Source organism: Uranotaenia lowii, chromosome 3 (assembly GCF_029784155.1).
Source record: "Uranotaenia lowii strain MFRU-FL chromosome 3, ASM2978415v1, whole genome shotgun sequence".
Classification (NCBI taxonomy): Eukaryota; Metazoa; Arthropoda; class Insecta; order Diptera; family Culicidae; genus Uranotaenia; species Uranotaenia lowii.
In genome coordinates this window covers 16345218-16372134 of record NC_073693.1, presented here as the reverse complement: position 1 = coordinate 16372134, position 26917 = coordinate 16345218, and the positions used below count along the sequence as shown (strand labels likewise).

Genomic DNA, 26917 nt, shown 5'->3' with positions numbered 1-26917 from the left:
ACAACCCACATGGCCAGAGCTGGACCGAATTTTCAAGCGCAACAGGAGGTGTCGTTTTAGATCGACACGGCAAATAAAACCAGCATGACAGCCAGAGCAAGGGGCGTGGTCAATTTGATTGCATCGAAGGGCCGGTGGACGTACAGGACGTGTTTTAAGTACCAGAGCTAGCAGCGAACTTGTTGTCGGTTAGCAAAATCTGCAGCAAAGGCTTTACGATGGCGTTTACGGCGGATGATTGCCAGGTGCTTACCGAAACTGGAGAAGTTTTTGCGTCTGGTACTGCGGAACGAGGATTGTATCGACTCAACCGACAGGTGCAGAAGGCATACGTGTGCGGGGAGCTCGAAGTGTGGCACAGGCGATTAGGCCACTTGAACCTGAAAAGTTTGAAGCAGTTGGAGCGGATGGCAAACGGATTTTCGATGAAAAAGGCTGATACGTTGGATTGTGTGGCTTGCCTGCAGGGTAAGCATGCTCGTGATGTATTCCCGAACAGCGACTCAAGAGCCAAGCAGCGTTTGGAGTTGGTTCATACCGATTTATGCGGACCCGTGAGCTTTATTGACGATGCTATACGAAAGGTGTTTATTTACACGTTGGTGACGAAGGACCAGGCGTACGAGGCGTATGAAAACTTCAAGGCGATGGCGGAGCGGCAGACTGGCTGCAAATTAAATGTTTTGCGCAGCGACAACGGCCGAGAGTATATCAACGATCGGCTCAAGACGAGCATGAAGAAGGATGGTGTTCGGCATCAGAAGTCGTGTCCGTATACGCCAGAGCAAAATGGCGTTGCGGATCGAATGAACCGGACGATTCTGGAGACGGTGAGATGTATGCTGAACGACGCTAACATGCCGAAAAATTTCTGGGCCGAAGCGGTGAACACAGCGGTCTATTTGATCAACAGGAGCCCAACTCGTACCTTGGACGGAAAGACGCCAGAAGAGGCGTGGACCGGACTGAAACCTTTTGTTGGCCACTTGAAAATTTTTGGATCAGTAGCGATGATGCATGTACCGAAGCAGAAGCGGAAGAAGCTAGACCCAAAATCGAAGAAGTGTGTGTGTGTCGGTTATGCCGAGGACATAAAAGGGTAACGACTATACGATCCGAAGAGCAACGACATCATTATCAGCCGTGATGTGAAGATCCTGGACGAGGGCCGAAGCGAGGCGTCAGCATCTGAAAAAGGAAGCAAAATTGAGTTTTTGGAAATTGAATTTTCGGACGAGATGGTCACCGAAGCGAGAGGTGATTTGCCAGCGAGAATTAGTTCATCCGTGGAAGGGGCGAGTTCGTCCATTCCAAGGAAGCTGTAGGATGTCTCCAGTATTTGGCAAGCAACACGCCCGGATATCAGCTACGCAGTGAATGCAGTCAGCGAGTTCAAGAGCAATCCGGGACCAAAGCACTGGGACGCAGTGAAAAGAATTCTACGATACCAGTTCTAATCGAGTAGTCAAAGTAGACACACTACATTCTACCACTTGGACTATTTTTCGTTTTTTCGGCATAATTTTCCGAGTAATTCCGTTTAATTACGGTTAACGTCGCGCGCAAAATCGTTGGCAGCCTCTTTTCCTGCAAAATCTGATAAGATTCGGGCCTCTGAAGAGTGAAAATAGTAATTTTACTACTGAATTGCTTTCGAGATAAACTGTTCAGATTTGGCGGGACTTTGCTCAAGGTCAAATTCAGAGCCTCTCTTGTGTCTAACAATTGAGCAGCCCCATCGCATCTGAAACGCAGACGTAAAACCCGATTCTCAAATCATTTTCTTCTTCGATTTATCGACATTGATTGGTACCTTCGTGTCCTTCGGTCAATTGTCATCGCTCTAGGGCAAAGGACACCTGGCACTGTGGTACCTTTTAGTTGTCTTCGCAGTGTCCAGTAAACGCTTAGGGCTAGCGTTAGGGTAAAACAACTAATGTGACAATGGCGTCTATTGAGCCTCCCACGGTTCCTCCAGACATAGCCAGTCAAACAAGCGAACTAATGAGAAATTCAACTGCACATTCGAACCGACAAACCAGCTCTGCCGGTCCATTACTACCGGAATGGATGGATACGAATCAACAGAAAGGTCAATTAATCGTTTTAATGCTTACTGCGTCTAAGGATCAAGAACTTCCCAAGAACCCATTTATAATAGGGAAATCTGTCCAGCAACTCATCGGCAAGGTCGAAGATGCAAGATCCATTAATAATGGAACAAGTTACGTAATCAAAGTTCGTGACCCAAAGCAAGCTGAAAAACTTCTTGCGATGAAAAAACTGTTCGACGGTACTGAAGTAACCGTTTCCTACCATCGCCTTAACTTTAGCAGATGTGTCGTTACATGCCATGACGTAATCGACATCGATGAAAAAGAATTGAGCGAGGAGCTTGGACCACAAGGTATAACCAACGTGAGACGTATACAAAGAAACGTCTCAGGAAAGAAAGTCAACACTGCTACACTCGTGCTGACTCTCTCTGGCACATTAATTCCCGAGTTTTTATATTTCGGGTTACTTAGAGTTAAAACACGCACATACTATGACCAACCCATGTTGTGCTATCGATGCTACACGTATGGTCACACCAAAAACAGATGTGAAAAGCCCCAATTGTGCCAGAATTGCTCCAACATACATGAAGAAGAAGAATGCCGCTTGCCTACATACTGTTTGAATTGCAAAGGCAATCATCCTGCCAACAGCAAAAAATGTCCGATTTACGAATTTGAGAATCGTGTTTGCAAAGTAGCAGCTGAAAATCTGGTATCTCTAGGAGAAGCGCGAAGAATGGTTTCAGCCGAAAACAGACCATCCACCTACGCTAACGTCAGCAAACTACAACAGCGGCTTGAAGATATCCGTAGCAACGACGAAATTCTTCGCTTAAGGACTGAAAACAAACAGCTTAAGGAACAACTACAGCATTTCCAGGCTCTAAGTGCAGAATTTGAGGCAATGAAACTCAAACTAGCAAGCCTTGAGAGACGCTCTCCAATCTCACCCACACCTAGCACTGCAAGCCGTACACCACGTAAAACTTTCAAAAATAAAACGCCAAAACGCAAGAGCAGGATATCTTTGCACACAACTCCACTTAAAAGATTAACACCATCGACGTCAAGGAGAGGAAATGTTTTCACAATAGGCAACTCCGAACTTACATTCTTGTCTCCATCGGCCGGCTCAGACGAAGTAGAAGAGCAGTTATATGAAATTCGCTCTACTATGGACACCTCTCAACCCCTGTTCTCTGATGATGGTGGAGAACACTAGGGCAGACCAACTGACAACACAAATCAACTGTACCATGGCCACAACAAATGATATGAATACCACGACAATAAGCAATCGACCACCAACCAACTCAAATACCCAAACGTATCACCCATTCCATATACCCGATAATTTATCGTTGAACACCACAATAAACACGAGTGATCTCTCGAGCCTCTCTTCTGCCGGATCACATCTGTCTACCAGACCATCAGCTCTAGTACTACAATGGAACATCTGTGGAGCATGGGCAAAACAAACGGATCTTCAACTACTACTAAGCGACATCGATCCAGTAGCTGTCGCTCTCCAAGATTTAAGAACCTCAGACCTAGCTCACCTGCATAAAAAGTACAATTGGACAGCACATTACGGAGACTACCCACACATAAACAGCGCTGGCCTGGGAATCAGAGAGGATATTCCATACTCTAGCGTTCCCACTCAATGCAGATACCCCACCGTAGCTGTCACTATCCATGTCCCCATGAAGGTCACCATCGCTTCCATCTACATTCGTCCAGGAGAGAACCAAAACAATGTGTCAACAGAACTCGATTCTCTTATACACAGCCTTCCAAAACCACTGATCTTGGTAGGAGATTTTAATTCTCACAGTCCTCTATGGGGTAACAATAACCACAACCCTGCTGGATTTGCTGTAGAAGAAACTGTGGCGTCACACAACCTCATCATTCTTAACAACACACAACAAACATTTCTCTCTGCATCTGGACACACATCGGCAATCGACCTAGCTTTGGTGTCGATAGAAATCGCAAAAGATTTGCATTGGCAAGTAGAGAATGATTGCTATAGCAGCGACCACTTTCCTGCAGTGATATCCACATTCAACAGCACTACACCATACAAAACAAAACCCCGCTGGTTAGAAGATCGAGCTAATTGGACGTTGTACGAACGCCTCATGGAAACCTCCTTTTCAAGAAACTCATCTCCGAACATAACCGAAATAACGCGAGCCATCAATCATGCTGCCGCACAGTCCATACCAAAAACAAACGGTCAAACGAATAGGAAGGCGGTACCATGGTGGAGTGAAGAGATTGCTGCAGTAATAAAAACCAGACGAACAGCTTTACGCAAATTACGCAAATTGCCCCCGGCACATCCTCGTCGTAACAAAGCGCTCAGCGACTTTAAAACTGCACGAGCGAAGGCGCGTCTGGCTGTCATCCAAGCAAAAAGAGATTCGTGGGTAAATTTTCTGAACTCCATCAACACACAAGCTCCGATCCCGTTTATTTGGAGGCAATACAACGCGTTTGCAGGCAAACGAATGCACAAGCCGATCACTTTGAAAATGCCGACAGGCTACGTCAATGAACCGCTCGATGTTGCCAACGTACTAGCTGACTTCTTCCAACAAGTATCAAGTGGACCACAAATTCCCCAAAAAATCAATAACCAGATTCCTACTGACGAGTCACTGGACGAAAAGTTTTCTTTACCAGAACTGATGTGGGCTATCGATCGCGGCCGAGGAAAATCGACAGGCCCGGACGATATTACTCCAAACATGATAAGGAAGTTACCGTATGCAACTAAATTACAACTGCTTGACGCAATTAATGAAATTTGGACGATAGATCGCATCCCTGACATCTGGAAGCAGGCTATAACTATCGCAATTCCGAAAGCGGGAAAACCCTCAGAAGTACTGGGTAACCAGAGACCCATCTCATTACTAAGCTGCGTAGGGAAGGTAATGGAACGGATGGTGAATCGAAGACTCATCGAGGTCCTAGAAAAACGGAAACTTTTGTCAACTCAGCAGTTTGGATTTCGCAGAGGACGAGGTGTAGATACCCACTTAATTCAATTTGAAGAAGCGATCCGAGAACCGTTCGGAGATGGTCTACATAGTGACGTTGCTACTCTCGACCTGTCCAAGGCGTACGACACGGTGCAGCGGGGCCCGATTCTCGATACCCTATACAGATGGAAAATAGGTGGCCGTATGGTGAGATTTATTGCTGACTTCTTTAAAAACAGAACCTTCAGAGTAGCAGTAGGTGGCCAACTTTCAAGCCCAAAAACACAGGATAATGGAGTGCCACAGGGCTCTGTACTCTCAGTCACTTTGTTCCTGATATCTATGGAACCACTGTACGAAAGTATACCTCGGGGCATACGCTATTTTGGGTACGCAGATGATTTCATACTTATTGCTTCTGGTCGTAACCCTAAAACAGTCCGCAAACAACTACAGATTGCGGTTACATCTGTAACCGAAAAGGCAACGGCATCGGGATTCAAAATATCACCGAACAAATCAGAACTACTCCACGTCTGTCGCAAAATAAGACATCGAAATGTTCCACCTCTACTGATAACAAATAACATCGTTCCTGAAGTGAAGTCAATCAAAATACTCGGCGTAACATTCACGCGTCGGTTAAGTCCTGGAAAACACCTAGCGAATCTTCGAAATTCCGCCAACTCTAGCAACAACCTGCTGAAGGTTTTCAGCAACCGGAGAACAAGTGCAGATAGGCGAGTATTACTTAATTTTTTCACAAGTACTACAATTTCTCGAATGCTCCATGGTATAGTGACGACTAATCTCCACCTGAACCAGATCCACAAAAGCCTGAAAACACAATACACAGCGGGTGTTAGAATAGCCAGCGGTGCATTTCCAACTAGCCCTATCGATTCTATCTACTCAGAAGCGGGAGTTCTACCGTGGGAACAATTTCTGATAAAAACGCTAGCCGTAAAATCTGTAAACTTGCAATCAAAACTTCTTCAAAATGAAAAACGCAATCGGGTATTGGAACCTCCTTTCTTTGGTCGCACCAAAGAACAGTTCAGTGAGGAAACCAATAACAGTTTACCTCCTGCAGCCAAAGTAGTCCGTTTTGGTCCACGAGAATGGAACTCTTCCCCACCAAGAATCGACTGGTCGGTCAAGAGAGGTTTCAAAGTGGGACAAGCGGCAACAGTTGCCAAACAGTTGTTTGCAAATCTGAAATCTAGTTACAAAGGATTCCACGTCATTTTTACCGATGGTTCTCGAGACTTGAACAGCAAAGTGGGATTCTCAGCGACAGACTTAAAAACCGAAATTTATGATGCACTTCCTCCTCACTGTACAGTTTTCTCAGCAGAATCCTATGCTATACTAACAGCTTTAACTGAAATTGGGCAAAAATCCAGAAAATCGGTTCTCATATGCAGTGATTCTGCAAGTGCCTTGCAAGCAATCGAATCAGGAACGTCGCCTCACCCGTGGATTCAAAAAATTGAAGAAGCATGCAAAAAACAAAATGCAGTCTTAGCGTGGATCCCAGGACACGTTGGTATTGAAGGAAACTGCCGAGCAGATACCCTTGCTGCGGAAGGAAAAGAAAAAACACCGCTGGATATCGATGTACCAGTACAGGACATAAAATTGTGGATCAATTCTATTGTACAGCAAGTATGGCAAACTCAATGGTTTGGCAATTCTAATTTCCTGAGACAAATAAAAAATTCTACTCAAAAGTGGAATGACCGGAACGATCAAGTAGAACGCAGGGCCCTCACCCGGGCTAGAATCGGCCACTCGGTTGCTACACACGGATTCCTGATGGTGAAGGGAGGATCACCTAACTGTGGTACTTGTGGGACCAGAAACGATATGAAACATTTACTGTTCAATTGTATAAAATATGATACTCTAAGACAAAAACATCAGATCGATCCTAATCCTTGCATTAGTTTAAATAATGAAAAACAAGCTGAAGACAAAATGATAGATTTTTTAAAGGAATCAAAAATCATAGAATTACTTTAAATTAGATTATGGTTCGCTAGGGGTGAATGACACCATTGTTAAAATCCCAAAAATAAATAAATTAAAAAAAAAAAAAAAAAAAAAAATCTACGATACCTGAAGGGAACGGCGAGCAATCGGCTGCGGTACAGCAAACAAGGCAACGAAGAGCTTGTTGGCTACACCGATGCAGATTGGGGAGGAGACAAGGACACAGCGAGATCGACGACGGGATACGTGTTCATGTTCCAAGGTGGTGCTATCTCTTGGAACGTGAAGCGCCAGTCAACGGTGGCTTTATCAAGTTGCGAGGCTGAATACATGGCGATGCCGAGAACGATCCAGGAGGCGTTGTGGTGGCGGAATTTATTAAAGCAAATTCCCAGAGAAATTGTTGAAATCATCCTGTGCGACAATCAATCTGCCATCTGCATGGCCAAGAACGGATGCTACAACCCGAGGATGAAGCATGTGGACATTCGCTATCATTTTGTCCACGAAACGATCGATGACGGTAAGGTAGCGGTGGACTACGTCAACACGAAGGAGCAAGTCGCAGACGGATTCACCAAACCCTTGGTCAAAGCTGGTATCGAGAAGATGAAGCAGATGCTAGGGATCGAGGATTAGGGAGGAGTGTTGGCGAAATAATCCGCGATCATAGCAATCATTGATTATTAGTTATAGTTACCATAGTAAAATAAAACTTTTCATTCCACTAAAAGAGCTAAGCAAGTTGTTAGTTGAAAAAAAAATCGAAATCAACAATTTCTAGTTTTTCCTCCAAAAACTCAAATGATTTATTGCGATTTTATTATTGCGCTAGACTTTATGCACACAAAATTTGTAAATTTCAAATTGAGGCCATGAAAGGACTTTCGCGAACCGCACGCGTTTTTTCTTCGTCCGCGAAAATTTTAATAAAATAATAGTTTTTAAAGAGTTTGACCATAGTGAAACTTAAGTAATTCAGTTAAATGTTGGCAGTATAGTGATTTAGTGAAGATTTGTGATTTGGCGTTGAAAGATTTTGTGGAAAAGTGTCTCTAGCTTGGAATGGTTTACGGACACCTCTGGATGAAAAATGTTCTTGTTATCAACAATCAACTGGGTGAGCGCGTTCCAATTTTTTTCCTTAATCATCGTTGTTTTTGATCTCTACAATATCACAAAACTGGACAAGTTTTGATGTTCTAAAGTTTTGAAAGACGAGCCTTTGATTATAGTTTTAATTTTTGGAGATTCAGCGGGTGTCTGAGATGAAAAATGTTGTAGTAATTATTGGCTTTTCTCAACAGTTCATACAGTTGTTGTAAATATTTAATGAGGACCGAAGGAATTTGTGTGTTGATCGTATTAAAAAGCTTATCAATTAGTGAAATCCGATTGAAAATTTGTTAAATTTCGTATGTACACGTTATGTATGATGTAAATGTATATTTCAAGATTGTCATTATTTTCAATGATTGCTTAGATGCAAATTATTAAAAAAAAGGACCCTATGGATATTTTCAACATTTATCAATCAAAAAGTAATAAAAAAGTATTTAGTTTTTTTTTTATTAATTTATATTATTAAGAACACAGGAGTCAAAGGATGACACTTTAGAAAACTTTTGCAATCTACCAAAATTTGTCCATGAATCTTGTGATACCTATGCATTGCCAAAACCCAGAAACTGATGAACCATTATCATACTGAATCTCGGGGATTTTTAAAGCAAATAAAAGTCTTACCATTATTTTTAGAGTCAAAAAGGTTTTCAAAAAAGTTGGTTAATAAATCGTTAAGATCGATAGTTAAGAAACGTCCTTCAGGGAAGCCAGAAAATATTTTGAATAGCAGTTGAATACTATTTCCTGAAGTGATAACTATGGTTATATATCTGGAAACGGAAAATCAACGAAAAATCTTAATGAATACTAAAATTGGTGATTAATTGATTTATAAAAAGTATTTGTTTTCGATATTAAAAGTATCTTGAAATGCTGTTTCGTACGGAAAGTGGAAAGTGTAAATTTTTAAGCTCAGGATCCTTAAAGATGTGCTAAAATCGGTTTGCTGGTAGGAACTTTTTTATTTGGAGAACCAATGTTATTAATTTAAAATCTATCATTCAGAAATGGAAGTATTTTAAAATGAAAACTTTAAAACCGACCCGTGCTAGAAATTCACTTTTGTAAATGTGAGTGTAAGCTTTTGTTTTTCGATTGTGTTAGATATAGAATTTCCATCAAATAAATTTGCAAAAAGAAAATATTTTTCGATCAGTTTTCCTTCATGAAGATGTTTTAGTGCATGCTTAACGATGTCTTAATAAACAAAATTTTGCAATAAGAAAAGTTATGCACTTATCAGAACTATCTCTTGAAATTTCGTTAGGTTTTTAATAGATTTTTGCAACGCATTATTGAAAGGATTATAACACTATTTAATTGAATACAGTTTTATATATCAGTTTACTTATTCAAACGATTCATTCTCTCATTTCTTGGTAGGAAATAAATATTTTCAATTTTAATACGAATTTTCAAAATTCAAACGAGTTTGTTGCTAGGTGATCTAGTTGATTTCGAAATCACAGGAGCTTAGTAGAATATGATTTTAACCCAGATTACATAACACTAGTCAAAAGTGTTTCCTGATAATATCCTTTTTACCCAATCCACACAAACAATTGTTTTGCTAGGATGCAGAGGTGACCTCGGTCCTAAAGCATGGATTATTATTCTTTCAATCCCTTTTCTCTATTTTCCTTCTATCCATTGACTACTAGGACGTGGCCGGCGCCGTTATTGATGTGTAAAGAGAGAGCATCAGTTTTGTTCATTGTGAATGTGCTGTCAATCCCAGATACCATTCATTTGGCCACTGGACAAAATTGATGGCCTCGGTCAATCACGGAGTAGCAACCATTGGTGATGTGGAATCCGTTCTACTGAACCACGCCAGCGATCATGGAATTTGAAATGCATTTGTTTTAATACCGATAAGAAATACCGTTAAATGTACTTTGACGAAGTTGACGAAGCTTATAAGGAACTATTGATTTAGAATATTTTTCATGTTGCATTTCAAGTTCAATGATTTAAGGTGGATGTGAGTAGTCAATCAAGCTAAGCTAAGCTAAAATAAAACTTTTCATTCCACTGTTAACGTTCAATCTTAACGGACGTCTTTTTACTTTGCGAGATAAAGGAATGGAACAAGAAAGCTCGAGTCTGATCCGAACAAGCTAAATTATTTATTTATGTATTTTTATTATTAAACATATTTCAATTTCTACAGGATTCCACAAAATAAATAGCAAGCAAGAGGTCCTGGAATAAAGTTTTTATAATCTCAATTAAATGTAGTGAGACTGTACGTCTGCAGACATGCGAACAGTGGCGATAGTTTTTTTTGTAATTTCTTCATTTGAAACGAGTAACGATAGTTTAAATAAATCTCATTTACGATAGAATTGAACTACATAATTTTTATTTTTTATTACCGAAAGTTAGGCGAGAAAAGAGTCGAAAACCATTGCAATACTAAATACATTTCACGTAGCTTTCATCACATCGCGTTGAATTCACTAAAAATGATTGATGGATCAACAAACAAAATTGGTTCAAAAAGATCTTTGGAATTTTTACACAAGATGAGTTGGTTTGTACATTTGTTAAACTGGGTTGTAATCCATTTTAAAAAGTGAAAAATTTATTGGAATCACCTGAATGTCCGACGAAAACACTTGTATAAGAACAAAATCTGACTAAAAAATAACACCGTTGTGGCATTCTATGTTAGTACGTCTTTGGAGTGGAGCCATCGAAAAGTTTTTTGGAGATAAGCTTTCAAACGAACATCAACGATGATCAATTGCAGGCAAAACTGACATTTATGCAGAATTCACTTATCGTTGATATCAGTTGTGCGGTAGTTATAAAGATAAATGCCTGCTGCGAGGTTGAAATCTATAGGAAGGATCTGCTATGTCGGTAATAAATTTTTGGTTTTACTCCTTCGGTTCGAGTATGTCCACGAATTAATGTGGAAGATTCTACATCTTGAGATTTTAAAATGTTTTTTACATTGATCTATGAACGTCTTTAAGAAGAGCCATGGATTGTAATGAAAGTTATTCGCGTTTCGGTCGTTTCTTTAAAATTTCAATGCATAAAACTGAGGTTTTGTAGAAAAACAATCTACTTTGATTCGAAATGCAGAAAAGACCCACTTTTAAAAACAAATGTGTTACAAATCGCTTAAAATCTCTAACATTTTGCACCGCTTTTAAGACTCCTGTTCGTAATCGCTCCAGATAATGGCCCTGTCTGTTGCCATCTACGCTGAGGAGAGTGTGTATCGCATTATTTATTATTATTGTATTGTTTTTAAGCCGCCGCACATTCTTGCTCCACTCTTGGTGCTGCTAGCGAGGAGCTAGCAAAACATTCGCGTAAACCAGTAGCGTGTATGAAAACTTGTTGCGACGAAAGGAATCTCCCCGAGTGCATGGATGGCGGTTAAGTCAGCTTTCAATAGGAGCCATAATGGTGCTAGAAATTTGAATTCGAAAAACGATAACAACAGAAAATCACCATCAGGTCAATTATCGGTGCTGACGAATCGGCAGCGACCGATAATCGATTTTACGTAACATTTCCAAAAAAATTTGGAACAATTTTGAACCAGCAACGATTGATTAATCACCCAATTGGCGCATTTTTGCTTTACGCTTGCTTTTATTCATTATTCAAGCGCATCATCTTCGGCTTGGCTCCGGCAAAATGTGACTTTTGCACGGGGCCACCAAAACAGAAATCGGGTCCAAAACTCCACTCACGACGATCACACGATCGATGCATTCGGCGATGGAATACAGTCTGAGACGCATAAACTAACGACGAAGAAGATCACCAATACATTGACGAAACGTCGAGATTTATGATTTACATTTTTTCGCATCGATGAAGGTATGCTACACCTCTATTCCAGGGAAGATTTCTCGCATTTTGCATTACGGAAACATTCTTCCGATATGCGACAAATGACTCATGGAAGCTTGTTTGCGGTTATCATTAGCAGCGTTTGGAATTTTGGGAACATATTTGTTCCACGATCTTGAGCGTAGAGATGTTTTACAGTTATAGAAAGTGGCCCCTAGCTTAAACAATTTTGCCACCCCCCTTCAGGAAGGTGTGATGATCGCGTTGTTACATTTGATCCCCTTTCACTAAGTAGAGCGCTACGTCGATCAAAGGCTGCATTCCTAACCAGAACTCAATCGATTTCGCCAACCATTATTACCTTGATTTGATTTGTCCTTAGAGACTGATCCAAATTGTCAAATCTTGACAGCAGCGGTGGAGCGGAAATGGCCGAACGAAGCAAGCCAAAATCCACATCGCTTGCCGCCTACCGAGAGATTTCTCCAATTGCGCTTATAGCCGTTAGTCCGTCCGTCCGGGGACGAGGAAGGGACACGCGAGGGCCCGCGCGACAACGCGAATGGGATTGCTCTGCGCGACAAGACACGAACCTACTGGCTAGTTACGACGAGCTGAGACGTTCGAACAAAACTGATTCGGGCATCCAGTGCACTGGTTTAGTAGGCGCAAAGAGTGCTGGCAAATATCAAAACATCAAACCCCTTGAACACCAACACCAAGGTATGGAACACCTGGTCTGCTGCTGGAATGAAGAAACGTCAAATCGCAAAAGGCGAAGAAAGTCTTCGCTAAGAAACAGGCGAAGAAACGATACGGACAGGTAAGACGGTTACGATCGAGACGGTAAAACATCGCAACGATCGGTGATCGCACAGGTACGAACAGTGAGTTTCCAATGTAGTGTGTTTAGTTAAAGTTAAACATCAGGATTTTTTTTAACAAATGTTACACACGTTGAAATACAATTTTAGAAAACAAGAAAAAGAATAGTGCAATATGCAATATCTTCTAAAACAATTTTTTTGTTATCAAAAGCAAAACTAATCTAAAGTTTGTTTTGATTGGGTCGTATGAGCCAACATAAACAAAAATGAGTTATTTACTACAAACTAGAGATGTAGCGAATAGTGGTATTCGGCCAACGGAATATTGACGTTTTCCATTATTCGGGAAACGAATATTCGCTCTAATATTCCATTGAGCTTCAAATGAAAAAGCCAAAAAGATCAGATGACTTGTCGCTTCTAGGGCGATTATCACCAAAAAGATTTGAATTCTATGAAATCTGGGATAAAATATGTCTAAACAGGTGCCAAGCAATTTAAAATAGCTTATTTTGATATTGGATTAGATGAAGATCGAACTTGTGCAAGATATGTTCAAAATAGTTGTTAAAAAGAACCATGAACTTTAACCTAAAGCATATCATGATTTCTACCACACGATCCAGGACGATTATTGAAAAATTTTGTAAAAGCTAAGGGCAAATCTAGGCATTATTGTAAAACATACAAGAGAATATAGGAAGAAAATTAGGTGTAATTAAAAGTTTTTAATGAATCACAGCTTACTTACTTACTTACTTAATGATCCCGCGCCGATCCTCCGGTGCATAGGGCCGTGGTAAAAGACCTCCACTGTTGACGATCCGGAGCCAGCGTCTTCACCTGGTCCCAGTCAAGATTCTCGTCGACAGTTCGGATTTCAGCGGCTAGGCTTCGCCGCCACGAATTTCTGGGTCTACCTCTTCTTCGATGACCTTCTGGATTCCAATCTAGCGCCTCTCTGCAAATCTCGTTTTCATCTCTTCGCAGCGTGTGCCCAATCCATCTCCACTTACGTTCCCGAATCTCGATTTCTAGCCCCTTTTGATGACACCGGCGATGTAGTTCCTCATTCGAGATCCAGTTGCCAGGCCACCAAGCGCGGATGATATTCCGCAGGCAGCGATTTACAAATACTTGCAGTTTTCGCGTCGTTACCGCATATGTGCACCAAGTTTCGCACCCGTACAGCAATACGGATTTGACGTTTGAGTTGAAGATTCGGATTTTTGTTCGTAGAGAGATCTGGCGTGACCGCCAGATGTTTCGGAGACTCGCAAACGCAAAACGGGCCTTTCTGATCCGTGTTTCGATGTCTTTTCTGGTACCACCATCAGGCGTTATCTGGCTACCAAGATACTGGAAGCACTCCACTTTCTCAACTTGTTGCCCAGCTACCATGAAACTGGAGGGATTTCCTGTGTTGATCTCCATCGACTTGGTCTTTCCGACATTGACTTTGAGACCTGCTGCCTTGGAACTTTCGGTGAGGTCGTCGAGTTTGCTCTGCATATCCGGTTGCGTTTGGGCGAGCAAAACAATATCGTCAGCCAGGTCAAGGTCGTTCAGTTGCTCCATTGTTGAAGGATTCCACGGCAATCCTCGGTTCGGTGCACAGTCAATCGATCCAATCAGAATCTCATCCATTACGATTAGAAAAAGTAGCGGTGATAGAATACATCCTTGTCTCACTCCAGCAGTTACCGGGATTGGTTCGGACAAGACACCGTCGTGCAAGACCTTGCACGAAAATGTCTCATACTGTGCTTCGATGAGATGGACTAGTTTCTCTGGGACCCCTCGTCGCCTTAGAGCCGCCCAGATGTTTTCATGGTTAAGTCGGTCGAATGCTTTTTCGAAATCAACGAACACCAGCAGAAAAGAGTCCACAGAATCACAGCAGCAGTGTTAAAATTGTATCTGAGGATTAAACACAAAATTATTTTCATTTTTAAATTTATTAAAAATTGTTTTCAAACACAAATACTAGAAAAAATTAAAGAAAAATTTAAGTTTTCTATTTGATTTTGAAAATAATGTGAATAAACCCGGGCTAAATCCGGGAAGTTTTTAACAATATCTGGGCACCAGGTCAAATTTTTTTTTCGATTTTTTTTATTGGATTTATGGGTAATTCTGGGTGTATCGAAAAAATCTGGAATAAATGATAATCAAAGTATAAAGCAGTGTTCCAAAAATCACTCGGAAGAAACGCTCATGATAGGTTTTTAGTTGGAAAACTTCAAAGCCGAATGCTGCTGCCTGTAGTTCCCTAGAGAGTCGGCAGAGCGACAATGCGAAGTCAATGTAAACAAGATTCAAAAGCGAGAGCGGATTCGCATCAAAGTCGATCTCTCAAGCTCACTACCTGGTGTATCAGAAGTGATTGAGACACTTACTGATACAAGATCCAATTCGAAAATCCACTCACTCACTCACTCAAACTCAATCAATGCGGCCTTGCATCGGTTCATACAGCCTGCGTACTTTCTGCAAAAGCGGCAGATACATATGTACATACATACTGTCTGCGTGTTTGAATGGATACTTTGGACCTCCCCAACAACAGCAACAACAAAGCAAGGCAAGGTATCAGGCAGACAGCATCCGATCATCGATCAGTAAACGAGTGAGTGAGTGAGTGATTGACCAAGAAAAGTTATCGACTGAAAGAAGAAACTGAAAATAAGGTAGCTCCTCACTCAGTTGAGAATTCCAACTGGAGAAGGAACGTCTCTCTTTCAAATTTTATTTCTTTGATTCTCGAGGCAGCGCTGTCGAACACAATCTTTGTCCCGCTGGGAGATAAACCAACCGACAATTTAGGTTTTGCTTTCGCTGTTGAAAATGTTTCAGTGTCTCTCATGAGAATTGAGTGATTTTCGGAACACTGGTATAAAGTAATACTTGTCAGCATTCCCCTGTACGATCTACATTGAAAGATACACGGATGTACCTAAGATGTTTTACTGAAACCATAACTTTTATGCAGCTTTTTCTACATTTCTTTTAAACATGTTATAAATTATCCAAAATCATTTGAAAATTTTGACGAATCTGTTATTTTATAAATTTTGAAAATAAATAATCGGCTTAAAGCTTGCTTCATTTAAAATTTGCAACCAACTTTTGCTCATATTGTGGCGCTCCTGGTGGAAGGATTTGGATGTTCTTGGCGTCCACGTGTCGGGAATTTTGCCAGCTTGACGTTTGCAAACAATCAACATGGAAGTCGAAAGAAGTCAAAAAAAATTAGAAGATGATTTTAAGAGGAATTCCAATTTGTCGAACCGTGATTTGGCCAGAAAATCCGATGCTGCCCATAGCACCGTGAGCATAATTCGACTCCGGGAAGGAATCAAGTCGTATTGAGCTAGCAAACAGCCAAATCGAACCATAAAACAGAATAAGCCGTGCTCGGAAGCTATACGACCAAGTGCTAACCAAGTTCGACGGGTGTCTTCTGATGGACGATGAAACCTGTCAAGGCTTACTTCGGGCAAGTCCCAGGTCAAAAATTTTACTTGGCAACGGCTCGGGGGAATGTTCCAGTCCAATTTAAATTTGTTTTTGCCGACAATTTTGCATGAAAATTTATGATTTGCAGCTAAGGCACAAAACGAAAGTTTTCGTTAGTCGGAACTATACCAAAAAGAGTGTCTCCAAAAATGAATTTCGCCGTTCATTCGATCCCACGACCATCCCGTAATGTTTTGGCCATATTTGGCGAGCTGTCATTACAGCAAAAACGTTCAAGAATGGTATGCAAAGAAAGGGATCCAGTTTGTTCCGAAAACCTTAAACCACGTAACTGCCCTAAGTTCCGCCTTAATTAGGAATACTGGGCAGTCATGAAGAGGAGACTCAAGGCAAAGGGAAAGGTTGTCAAAGACATCAATCAGATGAAGACCTGGTGGAATAAGATAGCTAAAACGACGGACGAAGAAGGTGTGCGCCACCTAATGTGCCGTGTTTCAGGAAAAAAAATATCAAAAATCCTTCGAATAATAATTTTATCTGTATTTTTTCTTGAAAGTATGAAGAAAATGCTACATTTGTATGAACAAGATCTGGAATCCAATAATAAAAAAACTAAAATACAGGCAATTGTTTTTGCCCCAATTCTAAATGAAGCAATTTTAAGGAACATGATGCATAGTCACAGTCAAACTGTGATGCACAGCACAGATTCCAAGCTGCAGCACCGATGTGATTAGTAGATTGCTCCACTCCAATGTTAGAGACTTGGAGAAGGCCATTTCACCAATTCTGTAGAGCACATATCTCCTGCAGACAACGCTTCAGGAATTACCGCTGGAAGAATTTCCTCAAATTATATGCCAATAATTGAGTTCTACCTCAGAGGTATCATAATATATTATCATTTTTGAAATTTAGCACTTGAAGCAAATTAGCAGAAATTAGCGAAGTTTAGGACAAAATAAGTCATGTTAAAACAGATCAAACCAATCAATTAGCGAAACGATGTTTGTGCCAAAAACGTAATTCAAAAGGTCGAAAGTACTTGTTTACCCGAATATCTAAATTTATGCCTGTATCTCTCTCACAGGCATATTTCTAATCTCTTATCGGATCGCATATCAATTTTTCAGACATTTCCGAGTCAAATTTGATATACAAGATTTGAAAATGTGTTACAAAATTTCAGCAGTGATTTTCTTGGAACAAGTCGGGTGGGTCATACGACCTAATCAAAACAGACTCTAGAAATGTATTTTTCAGTGATAACAGCTTATTCTGTGATCAAATCGTCGAAAAGAAAGAAGTTCGCATTGTGACTCATGATCTGGGACTTCTAGCGCTTGGCGACTGGCAAAAGGTGGTGCGTATATAGAGGACGAAAAAAGCGAACGTTCTCCGGCAGCTGAGGATCGAAAAAAAGTTTGGCCACCTGTGCGACAACATGAAAAAAATTTGCTGGGTAAATTCTAGTGAGTTGATCCTCGAGGGGAGCCCCAACTCTATAACCACTAGTGATGGCTTGATCAGAGTTTCTGAGTTCCGCGGCGAGAAGGTTTAGTTATCTGTTCTTATTACACGGAAGCAACCGTCCAGGTGAAATCCATTGCGAAATCATGACTTAGACCAAACTGCGCCGATCCGCGCGAAATATCTGCTGGGATCATTGGCATTGAACGACCTTTTAAGGCCCAACCACACCTAAGAGTCCAGATTAGGGTTATACCGCTAAGATCGCGTTGCTTTTGAATGGTGGTATCATACGATGGCCAAGCCAAGATCTCTTTCAGCTTGTCAAGTTTGGTTGACTTTCTCTTTCTCCGTTCATAAAGCATGGATCACTACAAATCTGGACGCACTATTTATTTTACCATAGCGCTCCTAGTTGTCGGATCTGGAATGTTTTGGCAGCACTTTGTAGAGGAATGTTTCTTCTACCAGTGCTAAAAATTTCATTACGATTCGTTTTGTTTCAAAAAAGTTACACGTGATGGAAGCCGCGAGATGAAAATAAATTTTGAACACCCACGTCAAAAACCCGACGTGGTCGGGTTCAAAAATCGCGAAATCGTTAAAAATGGTCAAATCAACCGTGTGTAGCGTTCTCAAACGTTTCCGTGAGATGCGTGCTATAGATCGGCAGGTTCATACCAAGCGTCATAGTGGAATTATGGATCGGAAACTGCATTTGAAGGTGTTGAGAACGATCAAGGAAAACACAGGGTAGTCCGACTATGACATTGCCAAGAAATTCAACGTCGACCAGTGCACCGTCAGCAGAATTCGTGTACGCGAAGGAATACGATCCTATCGGACCAGTAAGCAACCAAACCGGACATTGAAGCAGAATTTAGTAGCCAAAGGACGTGCCCGCAAGTTATACAAGAAGATTCCAACGAAGTTCGACGGATGCATCCTCATGAATGACGAAACGTACGTGAAGATGGATTTTGGGCAGCTTTCTGGCCAAAAATTATGTAAAGCCACTGCAGTGGTGCACTGCACTGGTCATGGTGATATCCCCGGCAACTTCAAATTCGTTTTTGCTGATAAGTGTGCAAGAAAGTGTTTGATCTGGCAAGGTATTTGCAGCTGCGGACGAAAAATTCCGGTTTTTGTGAAAAACAAGACCATGGACTCCGAAATTTACAAGGAGGAATGCCTGAAAAACTTTTTTTTTCGTACATTAGATCTCACAAAGGACTAGTTAAGTTTTCGCCAGATTTGGCAAGCTGCCACTACAGCTAGGAGGTTCTACAGTGGTATTGGACCAACGGGTGGATTTTGTCGAAAAGGACATCAACCCACCCAACTGCCCTCAATTCCGCCCTATCGAAAATTTTGGGCAATTGTCAAGCAGAAGATGAAGAAGAATGGTAGGACGACTCGGAAAGCAACAGAGATGAAGAGATTGTGAAACAAAATGGCCGCTGAGGTCAGCGAATAGGGTGTTCAAACTATAATGAGTGATACTCATCCAAAAGTTCGAAAATTCATCAAAACAACATCGGAATAATTTTTTTATTATTTTTCCTTTAAAGTGCAATAAAAACCCTACATTTCAAGTACAAAACATTTTTATTTCGTTTACATAGCTCCGAGATAGACCCGTTTTAACGCGTCCAGATTTGTAGTGATCCATGCTTTAATCTTTCCTGATGCGAGAACGCGCAAGATTTGCAAGATTTCGTCGACTATAGCACACCCCGACTGTGCTTCGCGGCACATCTCACTCACAACATTTACAGCGTTCAAATTTTGAAGTTGTTGACGTCTTGAAACGAACATAGGGTAGAAAAAGATATCATGTTCTGCTTATTCCTCCGTATCTACGCCTTCCGGGCAATATGGCGCGCTGATAAGCTTGAACCGATGAAGGAATTCCTTAAAGCACCCATGATCCAAAAGAAACTGCGTCAGATAGAAGTTGATCTCACCGTACTTCCGATTTACCCCTTCTGAAAGTCGTGGGATTAGCCTATGCGTCCATCTTACGTTGTTCGATGTGCTCGAATGCTCCTGCCATTTGAGCTTTGCCATTTGAGCTGCTCGTTGAGCTCTACGCATTCCTCTAACAGCTCTTACTTCGTAACACTCCTTATCCTCCTCCACAGAGTTATGTCGATGAGAATCATGCCCGCGATGACAAAAGCTGCCTACCTCTATGGCTGAGTTCCAGGCCGCTTCTCCGTATCGTAGTTTCGACAGTGATACGTTCGCAAGAAGACGTCTCTTATTACTCTTTGGACCATGGCAGTTCGGCATAATCCAAGCCAATGACTTTCGATGCACTTTCGCACCAAAACTTAAGCGATTGTCGACAATTACTCCGAGGTGTTTCAGCTGCTGTTTCGAAGACGTCGTGTGTTCTTCACCAGTAAACTCCATGTGCGGCACAACTCTTTTGTTGGTCACGAGCAGAACTTCGGTTTTATGGTAAGTTATCTGAAGCTTAACTTCCTCGATTCAGATGCCAAACCTTTCTACGGACACCGTTGCAAGGTCTTCTACTTTCTCGATTGTTCCGCCGATGATCATGAGCACAATATTGTCTGCAAATCCGACTATCTGCGCGCCTGCTGGTGGTTGCAGCGTTAACACCTCATTATACGTGGCATTCCGAAGCACAGGTTCGCGTATGAAACCCTATGGAACACCCGCTGTTAAGGCTGTAGATCGTAACCCAAGCTTCTTATTATCCTGCAGAGGGTGTTGGGACCACGCATTCTGTGAAGCGCTCTTTTCCGCTCGTCCGCTTCTTTTGGTAAGCGTGCTTCGCGTACTCTGTCACCATTCGAATGGCGTTCACGGTAGATCTCCCTTTCCGAAAATCGAACTGCCTGTTTGACAGTCCACTTCCGTGTAGATAACAAGTCTGTTTAATATTATCCTCTCCAGTAGTTTACCAAGGGTGTCCAGCAGACAAATGGGTCTGTACGATGATGGATGCCCTGGGGGCTTCCCAGGTCTTGGTAGTAGCACCAACTGTTGTGAATAAGATCATCGAAGTGGGTATGAATCCCACAGTTGTTGATAGGGATAGGGAATAGTTGGATCAACCCCAGAGTTCGATTGCTTTAAAAAGCCGTGGCAAGCCTGAACGTAGATCTGGTTAATTTAAGTAATATCTACCACAGAAAAGAACGTAAGTCAATAGTAGATTCCACCTTTGGGTAGTATCGTAGTTCAGGTTAATATGGCATTTCATACCATATTGCCCTTTCTTACTATTCACGTTGAATTTGTGTAGATAAGCATGCCTTGAAAACAAATGAAGCGCTGATGTGGTCTAGTGGATAGGCTGGCGCGAGTCTGGTAACCCAGGCGTACTGGGTTCGATTCCCGGTATCGGTAAGAAAAACTTTTGGGTTCGAATCCCATAAGTTGCCGACAGGTAAGATGTGTTTCATTGTATAAATAATTATATATTTCAGAGGGAATGCATCTGGGATTAATCTGAAAAGGCTATTGCAAGCGGAGTGGATTGCCAACCATTGTAGGTCTCTGAAGGTTGGATGCCTTCCCTCGACGAACCACCGGCCGTGAAAGCCTGAGAAGCAATTCGAAGCCCGAGCCACACAGACATAGGCTGGACCTTGCTACCGATGGGGGAACCATACATACATACATACATACATACAAGCATGCCTTGAAAACTAACATTCGTTGCTGGGCAATGATCGACACAGACAGTGGTATGTTGAACGCGCTCTGCCAGCCTCTTTGGAGCCTGACTTTCCACACTTAACCTGAGATGGTTCTGATCACTTCTGCAATTTCAGAGGAAACAGTCGAATTTGAGGGCAAAAGAGCCGCAATGACCATTGACGGGCACACACGAATGATCTCGAACATTTCAGCGTTGCTGCAGAAGGAAGGTTAATCGAGCGTGAATTCTTTATGCGAAATACGCTCGAGAGACCTCCGACTCGAGAGTGAACCAATTAGCAGCAAATTTAAGAGAACTCTGGAAGAATTGGTAGAATCATTGAACCGTTGAGTCATAAGGAATGAAGTACGGTAGACATAGACTTCAGGTCTTGTCCAGAAAATGCATTTCAGCTCAGAATCGCCAAAAAAACGCTTCTAAAGGCCAGAAAATGCATTTTAAAGTTATGATTCCAAATTAAGCTCAGAATGTCGAAAAAAGGCTTCTAAAGGCCAGAACATGTATTTTAAAGTTGTGATCCCAAATAAAGCTCAGAATGCTGAAAAAACGCTTGTAAATGGCAGAAAATGCATTTTAACAGTGTTCGGCACAAAAGCGCTAATCCGCTATTCGCTAGTTAGTCCGCTAACTTTTTGTTAGCGGTTTAATTTTGCCGCTAAGTTTGGATTGATTTAGCGAATTGAAAACTTCCGATATTTTTTGGTTCCGCTAATTAAAGATCGCTAACTCCCATATATTTGTATCAATCTATCGAATTCTTAGTGATAGAATAAACTTTTTTTCAATAACCAAATCAAAGTGACATTGTGCATCATTCTGATTGCTTAATTGGTTTCATTGAAGGAATGCGTACTAGAGTTAGAGAAAAGATGTATTAAGTGTAATTTTTCTCTCTAAGCATTTTTTTTGCAACTTTTACAGAAGAAGATAACAATAAACGGTGTTAAACAATTTAAAACTATTTTCAACATCTCTTCATCAGCATTTGTTTTCAAGTGGTTGAGCTATTTACATTTCACAATACAGTTTTTTAGAGATTTTACAGATCAGTTCATATAAAAATAAGATAAAATCACTATTGTAGCCTTCGTTTTAAGTTCAAATAGAAATTGTATATATGTTCACGTTTGACAATGCTCCTGCAAATTTGAAAAACGGGAAAACAGGTTAAAGATTTTAAATGAGGATTATGTAAAATAAAATAATGCCCAAACAAAAAAAAAATGAATTGCACAAAAGATTATTTGCAACAAAATTGCTTACTATCTACTTTGCACAAAACCGAGAAATCGAGTAAATTTTTAACCAAAATTCAAATTAAAAAAAGAGAGATATAGCTCACACTTTCCACATTCTGTTCTTTTGTTTTCAAAATTGTTCGAAAATCGTTTGTTTTAATTTAAAAAACACAGAAACTCGTTATAACTCCTATCTTTGACAGTTTTGGTTTTGCACATATAATTTTATGAAAATACGATCAATTTATCTAATTCAATTAAATACTGGAAACTTCATCAAATCTCCCTTGGGGAGTTGGAAAAATTTAAAGGGGGGAGTGCGTGACTAAAGAAAAATTTGATATTTGTTCCGGCCTTAATGTTGGTAAACAGTTAGCGATTAGCGATTAGCGCTTTAGCTTAGAGCGATAACTTTTTTGGCACATTTAGCGTATTTAATTAGCGATCGCTAACTTTGTCTGAGTTAGTGATTTAATTAGCGGCGCTAATTTTTCAGATAGCGATGCCGAACACTGCATTTTAAAGTTGCGATCCCAAATTAAGCTCAGAATGTTGAAAAAAGCTTCTGAAGGCCAGAAAATGCATTTTTAAATTGTGATTCCAAATTAAGCGCAGAATGCCGAAAAAACGCTTCTAAAGGCCAGAAAACGCATTTTTAAGTTGTGATCCCAAATTAAGCTCAGAATCGCCAAAAAACAAAACACTTCTGAAGACCAGAAAATGCATTTTGAAGTTATGATCCCAAATTGAGCTCAGAATGCCGAAAAAACGCTTCTGAGGGCCTGAAAATGCATTTTAAAGTTGTGATCACAAATTGAGCTCAGAATGTCCAAAAAACGCTTCTGAAGGCCAGAAATGCATTTTAAAGTTGTGATCTCAAATTAAGCTCAGAATGTTCAAAAAAACGCTTCTGAAAGCCAGAAAATGCATTTTAAAGTTGTGATCTCAAATTAAGCTCAGAATGTCGAAAAAACGCTTCAAAAGGCCAGTAAATATATTTTAAAGTTGTGATCCCAAATCAAGCTCGAAATCGCTAAAACACACTTTAAAAGGCCAGAAAATGCATTTTAAAGTTGTGATCCCAAGTTTAGCTCAGAACCACCAAATAAAAAACGTTTCTAAAGGCCAGAAAATGCATTTTAAAGTTGTGATTCCAAATTAAGCTCAGAATGTCGAAAAAACGCTTCTAAAGGCCAGAAAATGCATTTTAAAGTTGTGATCCCAAATTGAGCTTAGAATGCTGAAAAAACTCTTGCAAAGGCCAGAAAATGCATTTGATGTTGTGATCTCAAATTGAGCTCAAAATGCCGAAAAAACGCCTGAAAAAAAATATTTTATTTTATATTTTTTTAATTTTACTACCTGATCAGAACACATCCTCAGGGTAGATTGTTGATCATATATGTATGTATGTACAACGAATTCAAATATAGTTTATGCTGAACAAAAAAGGTAAAGCATTTGAAATTAGGTAATTTGTGACTTAGTGAAGAGCGTTCTGAAGCGAATTCTATTTTCGAACTACACTTAGCAATATAAAATTCAATCATCTTCTTCATCAATTTTTAATGTGGCGGGTCGTTCACTCAGCAAGATAAAATGCCATAAAATTCCAATGTGACAAAAATGACACTATATCCACATTTGAATGTTTTGACTGTAACCAAAACCTGACATTTCTCATAAATATTAAAAGTAGGTATTAGGTATCCTCAGGTCGTCGAACAATTTGTCCCAGTCAAGCTCTCCGAATGTGCCCAGGTCAAAAGGGCCAGCGAACCAACACTCCTCCTGACAGTTGGATTGTCAAATATTTTACTCACTCGATTCAACGACCGTTTGCAAAGGACCCTTCAAATGAACCCGGAAGTTTCAAGAGGGCAGCTCTCAGCTGTTATGACAAACTTGTTCGCACAGTGTTGTTTGTTCAAGTTTTCTCTTAAGTAGAAAAAAAATCCAAACAATAACTTATCTTCATCATCACTTTTGAACATATTTGACAGTGACAACGCTAGTTTTGGAACAGGAACAAGTTTGTGTTACTTCGGACAATCAATCAAACGTCATCGTGTTTTGGTGATAGAGTTCCAAAATAAGGAAATATTTGAATGGTATAATTAAAAAAACTAAACAATTTGCATAGGTACATATGCAGAAGAAATAATTTGTTTACGGATGTACTCATTATGCAATGTTTTGACAAATCAAGAAGTTGATTGGAAATCCCGAGATGCGAATTCCAAATGTCGGTGAACTGATTCAAGGATTGTTGTGCTCGGTAGATTCGTAGAATCCAACAACGAAGATGATTGATAGTTTTACCCTGTCACTTTCGCACGATTTGGAACTGATACAATCATTTCAATTACACAATACGACAAGGTGTGGTTGTTGTTGATTGACTGGTTCGGACTTGTTCTTTCCGAGCTTCCGGTTTTAAGTAACGGCAGCCTTGAACCATTTTTTTATTCCACTTTTCCCAATATGGATTCCCAACTGTACGTAGGCCTTCTGTACAGTTCAGCATGATTTGCTTAACACTAGAAGCAATTATCGATCTGGAATGAGACAGTCGCCAATCATAAAATAGGGTGGAAGAGCTAGTTGTTGTCAAAAAAAAAAAAAAATAATAATAATAATATGAAATGATTACACTGAAAACACAAAAATTGATAAACAAGATGTAATTGACAAAATCGACGATGATAAATCTATCAAAAATAAGAAATAAAATAACAATAGCGAGAAAAATGGAAAAAAAGACAAAATAGCAAAGGTGACCAAAATTATCACAAAAAATAAAAATATTACAAAAATGATAAAAATTACAAAAACAAAAAGAATAAAAAAGTGGCAAAATGACAAAAATGGGAAAAAAGACAAAGGTGAAAAAAATGACAAAAATGACAAAAATGACAAAAATGACAAAAATGACAAAAATGACAAAAATGACAAAAATGACAAAAATGACAAAAATGACAAAAATGACAAAAATGACAAAAATGACAAAAATGACAAAAATGACAAAAATGACAAAAATGACAAAAATGACAAAAATGACAAAAATGACAAAAATGACAAAAATGACAAAAATGACAAAAATGACAAAAATGACAAAAATGACAAAAATGACAAAAATGACAAAAATGACAAAAATGACAAAAATGACAAAAATGACAAAAATGACAAAAATGACAAAAATGACAAAAATGACAAAAATGACAAAAATGACAAAAATGACAAAAATGACAAAAATGACAAAAATGACAAAAATGACAAAAATGACAAAAATGACAAAAATGACAAAAATGACAAAAATGACAAAAATGACAAAAATGACAAAAAAGACAAAAATGACAAAAATGACAAAAATGACAAAAATGACAAAAATGACAAAAATGACAAAAATGACAAAAATGACAAAAATGACAAAAATGACAAAAATGACAAAAATGACAAAAATGACAAAAATGACAAAAATGACAAAAATGACAAAAATGACAAAAATGACAAAAATGACAAAAATGACAAAAATGACAAAAATGACAAAAATGACAAAAATGACAAAAATGACAAAAATGACAAAAATGACAAAAATGACAAAAATGACAAAAATGACAAAAATGACAAAAATGACAAAAATGACAAAAATGACAAAAATGACGAAAATGACAAAAATGACAAAAATGACAAAAATGACAAAAATGACAAAAATGACAAAAATGACAAAAATGACAAAAATGACAAAAATGACAAAAATGACAAAAATGACAAAAATGACAAAAATGACAAAAATGACAAAAATGACAAAAATGACAAAAATGACAAAAATGACAAAAATGACAAAAATGACAAAAATGACAAAAATGACAAAAATGACAAAAAGTAACAAAAATGGCAAAAATGACAAAATTATAAAAATGACAAAAATGACAAAAATGACAAAAATGACAAAAATGACAAAAATGACAAAAATGACAAAAATGACAAAAATGACAAAAATGACAAAAATGACAAAAATGACAAAAATGACAAAAATGACAAAAATGACAAAAATGACAAAAATGACAAAAATGACAAAAATGACAAAAATGACAAAAATGACAAAAATGACAAAAATGACAAAAATGACAAAAATGACAAAAATGACAAAAATGACAAAAATGACAAAAATGACAAAAATGACAAAAATGACAAAAATGAC

The 26917-nt window shown here is 39.6% G+C and overlaps 2 protein-coding genes across 7 annotated transcripts in view; one reads left to right on the top strand and one right to left on the bottom strand.

The window, feature by feature from the left end:
* The window catches only part of LOC129751646 (synaptic vesicle 2-related protein), a 28096-nt gene extending 15468 nt beyond the window's left edge, over positions 1-12628 (bottom strand). Inside the window, exon 1 of the mRNA XM_055747280.1 lies at positions 12360-12628. The gene's annotated coding sequence lies outside the window, so the exon portion shown is untranslated. The remainder of the gene's footprint in view (positions 1-12359) is intronic.
* LOC129751644 (rho guanine nucleotide exchange factor 18) overlaps positions 1-26917 on the top strand; it is a 312534-nt gene that overhangs the window by 147979 nt on the left and 137638 nt on the right. The window lies entirely within an intron of this gene.